Below are 10,269 nucleotides of genomic sequence, written 5' to 3'. Positions count from 1 at the left end.
TTCTCACATATCCCACTTGGGATTGATGAGGATGCCGTCATGGCATTAACATGATGCTTTGATGATTTTGAGTTTTCCTCAAGTCTAGCCATAGCTTGTTCAAACTTCAAGTTGATTGTGTCAATGTGAGCACTAAGTTGAGCACCCAATTGAGTAACGGAGTCCTCTTCATGCTTTCCTCCTCTAGTAGCCTTGTGAGGTCTACTATATTGTGAGTTATGGACCGCCATTTCGTCAATCTTGTTCCATGTTTGATTGTCATCAACTTCGGTGAACATTCCATTTGATCCCATATTGAGAATGTTCCTAGAATCTTCATATAAACCATTCCAAAATTGTTGTACCAAAAACCATTCGCTAAGTCCATGGTGAGGACATGAGCGACAAATTCCCTTGAACCGTTCCCAAGCTTCATACAAAGACTCTTCATCCCTTTGCTTAAAACCCGTAATTTGAGCTCTTAGCATGTTAGTCTTTTCCGGTGGGTAGAATTTTTTGTAGAAAGCTAGAGCCAACTTCTTCCAAGAATCTATTCCAAGGGTGGCCTTATCAAGGCCCTTCAACCATTGCTTCGCGGTGCCGATTAAGGAAAAAGGAAATAAGACCCATCTAATTTGGTCTTGAGTCACGCCCGTTTGAGAGATAGCATCACAATAGTCGCAAAAGGTTTCCATATGGGAATGAGGGTCCTCACTAGGCATCCCCCCGAATTGGCTCCTCTCAACTAGTTGGATGAAGGCGGACTTGGCGATAAAATTTCCGGTGAGATGTTGCGGTGTAGGAGTACCATTTAGTAGATTCCCCTCGGTGGGTACGGAGTGCGACGAGAATTTTGGCATTGTAGGTGGATTTTGTGGGGTATTGTGTAATGGGTTTTCTTCTCCTTCTATTGCGAAAGGATTGACACACTCACTAGTGGGTTGGACAACTTCACTAATACCTCGTAAATTCCTCCTAAAAACTCTCCTATTGTTCGTCAAGGTTCTTTCGATTTCACGGTCAAAAGGTAACAAATAACTTTGTAACCTTCTAGACATGCAAAATATCAAACAACTCAAAAACAATTAGAACAAACCTTGAGGGGTTTTACTTCCTCAAGGCAAAGAAAGACACAACTAATAACAATAAAAAGAAATCTAAATCAAACAAACACCGTCCCCGGCAACGGCGCCATTTTTGATGCGATCCCGCTAAGTGTTCACAAATTAAGATGTGGTCGTTGGTCACGGTCGAATCAAAACACAATTTATAACTCCACAAACAACTCTACAATTAGTAAAGAGGCAAGTAAAGGTCGGATCCCAAGGGACGGGAGTTGAAATGAGATTTCTATTGTAACTAGTGGTGTCTAAGGGGTGTCACAAATCGGGTTGATGTAGAAGGTTACTAAACTAAAATAGCAATGAAAATAGATAAGCAAGATGAATTAAAGGGGTGTAAACAATTGATTAAAGGCACTAGGGTGTCATGGGGTCATAGGGGAATCATGTGATATGATCATACAAACATGTTCTCAAATTATAAGCAAGCAATTATTGTTGTGATGGATTGAGTTGGGTTATATCTTATAATCCTAGGAAAGTTTGGGTCCTGGAGCCGAATCGATTAGATTGTACAACACCTACAAGTCGACTTAATCTTCCCTACTCAACAACATGCATGGTCTAATGAGACTCGAGTTGGGTTATGTCTTACAAATCTCATTGACAAGATAGAAGATGATAGTAAATGCAAGGATTCATAGGCTTAGGATTTCATCAAATATAACATGTGCATGAGTTGAGATCAAAACAAGCAAGCAAATAAAACTTGAAAGCATATTAATTTAAGCATGAATCATTCCCCATGTTGGTTTCCCCTAATCACCCATTAACCCTAGCTAAGAGACTACTCACTCATTATCATGTTGATCATGCTAGCAAGGTTGTCAATCATACCAACAATATGAAACATGATGAATAAATGAAAGTAATTAATAATAATTAAAAAGAGATTAAGAGATTATACCTACTAATGATTCCAATAATAAAGCAAAGATAAAAGAAGTACTTGAATGCTTGATTGAGAGGTTGTCAATCTCCCAACAATAACCCAAAATAATCTTCAATTACCCAAAATAAAGGATGAACAAAAGAGAGATTAAAGAACCAAAACTTGGATTAAAACTTGATTAATACTTGATTACAATATTAAAGAGAGATTTGATTGAGATTAACTATACTAATTATTGATAAGAAGAACATGCTCCTCTAATTAGACTAATGGGGTATTTATAGTGGAAATTAGGGAGGATGCATTAGGGTTAACTAAGGGCTAAACTAGTAATTACACTTTTAAGTTGAGCAAGGAGGAGCCGGTATTTTTCGAGAGAAGGGCTTCTTTCTTCGTAGCTTGGAGAAGACAATCCGTGTTGTGCTAGAATCCGGGCGGAATGGGGTCGGGACGGGCGGATTCTGGCGTTGGAATCCGAGCGAATTCATGGGAATCCGGGCGGATTGTGGAGGGGGAATCCGAGCGGATTGTGGCAAAGCCGCTCGGATTGTCTTCTTTGGGACGGACGGATTGGTGACAATCCGCTCGGATTGTCAGTCAGCAACAATTCTTCTTCTTTTCTTCCCTTTTCTTCATAAATTCCTTGGGGATTTCCTTGGGGATTCAAGGATCCTTTCTTAACATTTCTCTTCTACTATGATATGTACAAAGGCCTTCTAATCTTGTCTCTCCTTGATGCTTGGTCATTGAATTCGATCAATTTAGTCTCGTTTTGCCATGAAAATGCAAGATTCTTACTCCTTTCCTACCAAGGGATCAAAATCTCAAAGAATATGCAAAACAAAGAACTAAAGATAAGAAATGACCCAAATAAGCACTATAAAGCATGGAAACAAGGCTAATTCGGGGGCTAAATATGCGCCAATTATGGTCACATCAATCATCATATCTCTCAATAATGCTGCTTCAAATCTTATTACTAACCCTTCTCATTCCATATTATCCGTTCATATGTACAGTGATGTCAGTAATAATGCATGCATCGGAATTCTAACGGGCCGTAATTATGCATGCATCTAGTAATATTTAATTTTTTATTTTTATTTTTTAAGAACAAAGAACAACGGTTATTTACAAACAACCCGTTGTCTTTAGTTATAACAACGGTTTTGTATATTAAAACCCGTTGTTATAACTTTCCCCCCAAAATTGAGTCACACTTTCCACAACGGGTTTTTATACTTAAAACCGTTGTTAATAGTTTTAACAACGGGATGCATAAGAAAACCAACCGTTGTTATAACCTTTTACAACGGACGCTTTAACAACGTCTGCTTTTTTATATAGCAACGGTTTTTGACCGTTGTTATAGCCTGTATCTGTAGTAGTGACTATGGCGACGTGAGGCGGCTCAAGGGGTCTGAGCCAAGGACCTGTCGTCGGGAACATTTTAGAGTCTGTCCACTATCGGGGAGGGTCATTTAAAGTCCATTAGACTACTTAAGGAGGCTCGCCAGCCATAAGAAGAGATCATACCTCAAGAGGAAATAAAACGTGAGATTGGAAGAGGCAGTAGGACGTAGTTAGGAACTGCGAGGAGAAATCTGCTTGGGTCGATGTTGATCTCCGCGTGTTGAGAGTGGCAAATGTCTGTCCGTGTACTCTCGTCGGGGAAACATAATTGGGAACTGATCTCGATGTCTTGAGAGGGGCGATTGGTTATCCGTATACTCTCGCTGGGGGAACAGAGTAGAGGCGTGTCGAAACACCTCTCAAAGAATATTCGCTCGTTGTGGCAAGCAAAGTCTTGGTAAAAGGATAAATATTACGGGAGTTGGCAGTTAGCTTGGAAATGCGGGTCCGGGCGAAGAACAAATGTCAAATGAACCAAATATACGATGTGTGGAATGAAGGAAGAGGCGCACCAAAGATGGGCCCACGAATAACGAACTCATAACGAATCTTCAAAAATTCATTTGGAGGAAAACTGAGAAAGAGGCACAACAAGAGCTGCGTCTCTTGGAAGAGGCGCATCACCTGCTGCGTCTATTCCTGAATGTGGATTTTCTGAGTAAAAACTCGATGAAACACGGGATTGTCTTCATAATTTCGAAACAATAAAACCTCAAATATTCTCACAAATTCCAACCATTTCTTGCTAAAATTCGATCATAAGCTTGCATTTTCCATGACAAATCGAGGTATGTGTATTAATCTTGCATTAATCTTCCGTATTTGATCAAATTGGATCAATAAAATCAAGGTATTCAACAGTAAATGTCGAAATATTTGGGGCTTTTTTCCCAAATGATTTTGCCTTGTTAAATTGACCTTGCAAATGGATAATTGGTACTATAAGGATCGTAACCATGTATTCATTTCGAATTTTCGTTGAGTTTTGAGCATTTGAGTGAAATTAAGACGGTCTCACAGCTAAACCGTATATTGCTTCGAAAATAGCCTTAGGATTGCCCATTTGTGATGAAACTTGGTATTTGGAATCCTTGTATGATGGGTAAACTTCCTACCATTTTGGAATTTTGATTTGTGACAGCTTTTTCAGGTCACTTTTTTTAGGGCATAATCGTCGTTATAACGAAATGCTGTCGAAATTTCGACTCGTAACCAAGACTAGGATTCAACTTAGGCTTGACTTGACCCAAATTACCACATGAGCGGACGGTTTTCTAGGAAAATTGGCCGAAAAAGAGCGATAAAAGAACGATTTCGGAGCTCCGAAAACTCGAAAATCCTCTAATTAAGGCTTGTCGTCACTTGACGCGGCCTAAATTCACTTCAATTTTGCAGATGATGAGGCTTCTACGCCAGGGAGAGCTCCTATAGACGTGGACACAGCTCTTGACCCTTCTCGTACGCTTGAGGAGGCGTTAGAGAAGGCTTTGCTGCCGGAGTGGCAGCTGCTGAGGACGAGGTCGTCGAAGAGGAGGTTGTTGAGGAGGAGGAGGCCCCGAGATGGGCCAATATCGGACGAGGTGGTCACCAGCTGAGGGGAGCACCAGAGTGGGCTGAGCCTTGGGACAACAGGCACCTCATCTGGGCTGTAGAGGGTCACCTGTCCTACAGGACGATGAAGAGCTTGGTAACTTGAACTCATCACTCTTTCATTTATCTTCTTTCATTCTTATTTACTATTCATTTTCCCTTTCATTCGAGCTAAAGATAGCTCTTGCTTTGAATCAAAATAGGAGGGCGGGAACATCAGGTCGTTCTCGGGTTACACGACGATGATGGGGGCCTATGAGAAATTGTCAGTAGAGGAGCAGGCCATCATCGAGCGAGAAGCGCTTGGTGCCTTGGTACAGGCTTGGAGGGACATCACGAGGAGGAAGATTCGGGCTAAACTTAGCCTGGTTCGAGCCTTCCAGGATCGGTTTTGGGATACGACCTTGATGTGACCATAATTAGAGCATATTTAGTCCCTGAATTAGCCTAGTTCCCATGCTTTTTAGTGAATATTTGGGTCATTTATTGTCTTTAGTTCTTTGTTTTGCATATTCTTTGAGGTTTTGTATCCTTGGTAGGAAAGGAGTGCAAACCTTGCATTTTCACGGCAAAATGAGACTAAATTGATTGAATTCAATGACCAAGCATCAAGGAGAGACAAGATTAGAAGGCCATTATAGTAGATGGGCAATGATGAGAAAAGATCCTTGCATCCCCAAGGAAATCCCCAGGGATTTTATGAAGAAAAGGGAAGAAAAGAAGAAGAAACAAGGCTGGGCAGCAATCCGTGCGGATTGTCCTGAAGACGCCCGTCCCCAGCACCACAATCCGTGCGTCTTCCATACAAGACGCCCGGGAAGCAGCTACCAGAAGACGCCCGTCTTCTCCCAAAGACGCCCGGGCAGAGACAATAGAATTCGGCCGTCCCGAGCCTAAGACGCACGGATTCCAAGGCAGCGCAAATTCGTTTCCTCAAGCTTCAAGAAAGATGCCCATCCTTCAGAAAATACCGGCGTTTCCCTAAGTAGGGACTTAATCGTCATTTAAGCCTTTAGTTAACCCTAATGCATCCACCTAATTTCCACTATAAATACCCCATTAGTCTAATTGGAAGAGCACGTTCTTCTTATCATGTGACACCCTCACTTATCGCGGAAAAGTAAACACGTAATTCTAGAATAAAACTGCATGGATATGTTTGTAATAGGTTCAATTGGGTAAAAACCTGTAATTGTAAAACCTGAACCTGTTATAAAGATATCCAAATTGGAAGGTGTCAAACATACAAGGTCTAACTAGAAGTTTCACAACATGACCATCGCTAAAGTCGCGAAACAAAGTTATACAACCCAAATATGAGAAAGGGAGACATATGTCCCTAAAATGTAAGTGACATAAAAAGTGTTTAAGAGTCACAATATAATTTAGTCAATCTAGGTTCCAAGGTTACTTTGCTCGCTAGCTCGTCCGTGTACCCCATATATGCATCACCTACCTGTCAATCGCATTTTATACAAATACGAAAGCCACAGTCAGTGGGGAGTAACTCCGAGTTCTCCCAGCCACGAAATGTCATAAATAAAATAACATGTAAACATAAAAATATGAATACGAATCACACAATGCCTTATTATATAGATGCTAGACAATCGTGCTTATCATGTGAACAACAATATAACAACACATAATCCTAGCATGTGAATACTAGACCGACTCATACTACACTATCATGTGAATCACATAACATCAAGGAATCCAAACTCTATCAACCATAGCCGGCTTGCATCTCACCTTCTATGATTCATAGAATCATCAAACAAGAAAGGGCAATATATCAAAGACAGGCATAAGTTCTTAGTACGGTCAATAGTCACTCTGTAACTCGAGTCTATACCACGAGGTAGGGAAGGTAATCGAACCGGTATCTTGGCTCGAGGTTCTATCAAAACATGGCCAAGACACAACACAACCCTAGCCTAAAATCACATGGAGACCTAGACATGCGGATACACACCACCGCACCCAAGACCCACAATTGTATAAAACCATGTGAGTACCCTAAGGAGTCCACCAAAGGGTTGGCTAGTACTTAAGCTGACCACTTACTCTCAAAATAAGTAACGAGGTCATGCCCCAACTTGGATATAAACCCACCAAGTCAGAACACAGAGGCTATTATGCGGTGAACATACACTCGTCAAAGACTATAATGACCTATCTATGATGAAGGCAGAAATACTCACCTAGGACCTAGTCGCCTAGTCCCACTTGAATACTTTAGCCCACACCACACAAGACAAGTAGGATACCCAATTCAGGTGACAATCCAACACTATCTCCATTATCAATAATAATCCAAATTCCAGCTAACCGTTAATTTCATAATTCATGAGAACAAGCTAAAATGGCAAAGAGGCAACAAGACTGAAGTATAAGGCAACCAATTCATCCAACAACCAACATGTGAAATGATAATTACAAATATCAAGACATAACATAAAATTTCCAATAACAACCAATCTCACCTCAAAGACAAACCCTCGACCCGAGTCCCGCGACGGGTCATCATCAAATCGAGGTCGATGGTTTAAACCTAGTTTGACCAAACTCGTTCGGTCAACTGCCCACTCGAGTCTTGGCCTACTTTGGCCCAAATCACAAATTTTATCGCAATATTATTCTCATGCTATTTCCAATTTCTATCATGTGAAAAATGAAAGTAACACATTATCAATCACCTAAACACTTAACAAACAACAAGCACAACATTAACTACTAATGTGACATTAATTCGTCGAGTAACTCGAAATAGTCACCTTACGCTAGCAAAGAGACAAGTAATAACTTGAGAAAGCTTCTAAAACCCAAAATTACTCTTCATCTTCAACCACATATGAGGCACCTAAAAAATTATGTGAAAGGACGATATTAACGAATTATCTTTATATAAAATATGAGACGGAAATTAATTTAATTATATTTTAAATAAACCAAACTAGCGTCAAAACAAATTATAGACACGGCTCTAAAATTATTATGACAACCTCAAACTCGGCCTAACCACCAACTACACATGGCCTCAAACTCGTGACTTAGCTAGGCCACTGCCTAGGCCACGGCCAGGCCACTAGGAGTCCGACACGACCACCACCCGACTACCCATAGCCACCCTTCACCCTACTTCATAACCTGACCCAAAAATCAGTCCAAAACAGAATACCAATCGTCCCCTTAAGACTCCATTCTCGCGCCTAAAAACAGTCCTAGCTGAGCCAACTTAGTCAGCATTTAAAACGGTTTTAGAGCGGGAATCCACAAGTATAAAGCAACTCAAAAACAGACCCTAAAGACTACAAAAATCGCCCCAACACAGAGTCCAAATCAGTCCAAAACAATCCCTACATGTCAGTATACACCGTCTCAACTATAAAACACACCAATTATCACCCAAAACAATCCATACATGTCAGCATACACCGTCTTAAATATACCACTTACTAGCTAGCATCCCAAATGATCCCTAGAGGTCAGTATACACCGTCTCAATCATCTCCACATATCAGTATACACCGTCTCAACTATACAACTGACTAATTAACATCCATAAGGATCCCTATATATAATTATACACCGTCTTAATTATAAAACAGACTAACCAGCATTCGAAATAAACATATTTTACAAGTAATATCGAGTAATCTATAATTGTTACCTTTTTTCCGATTGAACTAATCATTTATGACTAACAAATCTTCTACAAGACCGTCTATTTTAGTACATACAACCGTCTTATAAAAAATAAAGCTGAAAATATAAATGGGTTTGTAAAAATACATGACGAAAATGAATTTGACTTACAACGGATTGACGAGAACGACGAGAGGAGCGCTATGGAAAAAAAATAGTTGAAAACGGATGACAAACGGAGCACCAGGACGGATTATAGACAAAAGTTGAAGAAGGAACAAATAGAAGGACGAAGAAGGACGAAGAAGAAGAAAAGAGACGTGGGGAAATGAAAGAATGAGTGACGAGCCCGCTAGCCTATGCTATATATTATACGTACGTTTCTTCGTCGTTAAGAAACTTCTATAGTTATTAAAACCGTTTCGAGTTAAATTTAACCGGTTTTAGTAAGAGTTTCAGTAATAAAACGGAATCAATAATAAATAAATTTAATGAGTGAAAATAAAATAAACTCAGCTAGTTAACGTAAATAATAAGAAATCGGCTTGAAACGGAATTATTAGCGATTTTTACGAAACTAACGGATATTAATAAAAATTGCTAATTTAGTGAAATAAGCTCAAAATAGCTAATTGGACGGTTTTGTTCCCAAAATCCATCTCGGGTTTACTTAAAACAACTTTCATAAGGACTCGTAAAGAAACGGAAATTATTAAATAAATAAACTCGAACTAATTTCAGTAAACTCGAACTAACTTTAAATAAACTTATTAATGATTATTAAAATTAACGTATCGAATTATGATGAAATTAATTAATTAGCTAAGCATAAATATATAAATCGTTAAATGATGTAATTAAATTCAAAATAGCAATTAAAAGAATTTTATCCAACTTAATAAAATACAGGGTGTTACATATCAATCCTTAGACTAGTTAATACCAATCAAATCTCTCTTTAGTTTTGTAATCAACAATTAATCAAGTTTTAATACAAGTTTTATTTCCTTAACTCTCTTTTGTTCATCCTTTATTTTGGGTAATTGAAGATTATTTGGGTTATTATTGGGAGATTGACAACCTCTCAATCAAGCATCAAGTACTTCTTTTATTCTTTGCTTTATTATTGGAATCATTAGTAGGTATAATTCTCTTAATCCCTTTTTCATTATTGCTAATTACTTTCATTTGTTCATCATGTTTCACTTTGTTAGTATGATTGACAACCTTGCTAGCATGTTCAACATGATAATGAGTGAGTAGTTCCATAGCTAGGGTTAATGGGTAATTAGGGGAAACCAACATGGGGGAATGATTCATGCTTAAATTAATATGTTTCATGGTTTATTTGCTTGCTTGTTTTGATCTCAACTCATGCACATATTATGTTTGATGAAATGCGAGCCTATGAATCCTTGCATTTTTTACCCATCGCCTATCTTTTCAATGAGACTTGTAAGACATAAACCAACTCGAGTCTCATTAGACCATGCATGTTGTTGAGTAGGGAAGACTAAGTCGACTTGTAGGTGTTGTACAATCTAATCGATTCGGCTCCGGGACCCAAACTTTCCTAGGATTGTAAGATATAACCCAACTCAATCCATCACAACAATAATTGCTTGC

General features: G+C 39.1%; 1 non-coding gene across 1 annotated transcript; it reads left to right on the top strand.

Annotated features, from left to right (window-relative positions):
- Positions 1 to 360: 360 nt before the first annotated feature.
- Positions 361 to 467, top strand: LOC141644576 (small nucleolar RNA R71). Its single transcript, XR_012544189.1, has one exon. It is a non-coding gene; the product is annotated as a small nucleolar RNA R71 (small nucleolar RNA).
- The last annotated feature ends 9,802 nt before the right edge of the window (positions 468 to 10,269 follow it).

This window comes from Silene latifolia, chromosome 2 (assembly GCF_048544455.1).
Source record: "Silene latifolia isolate original U9 population chromosome 2, ASM4854445v1, whole genome shotgun sequence".
Lineage (NCBI taxonomy): Eukaryota > Viridiplantae > Streptophyta > Magnoliopsida > Caryophyllales > Caryophyllaceae > Silene > Silene latifolia.
The sequence above is the reverse complement of the archived record's forward strand: the minus strand, read 5'-3'. Positions and strand labels throughout refer to the sequence as shown.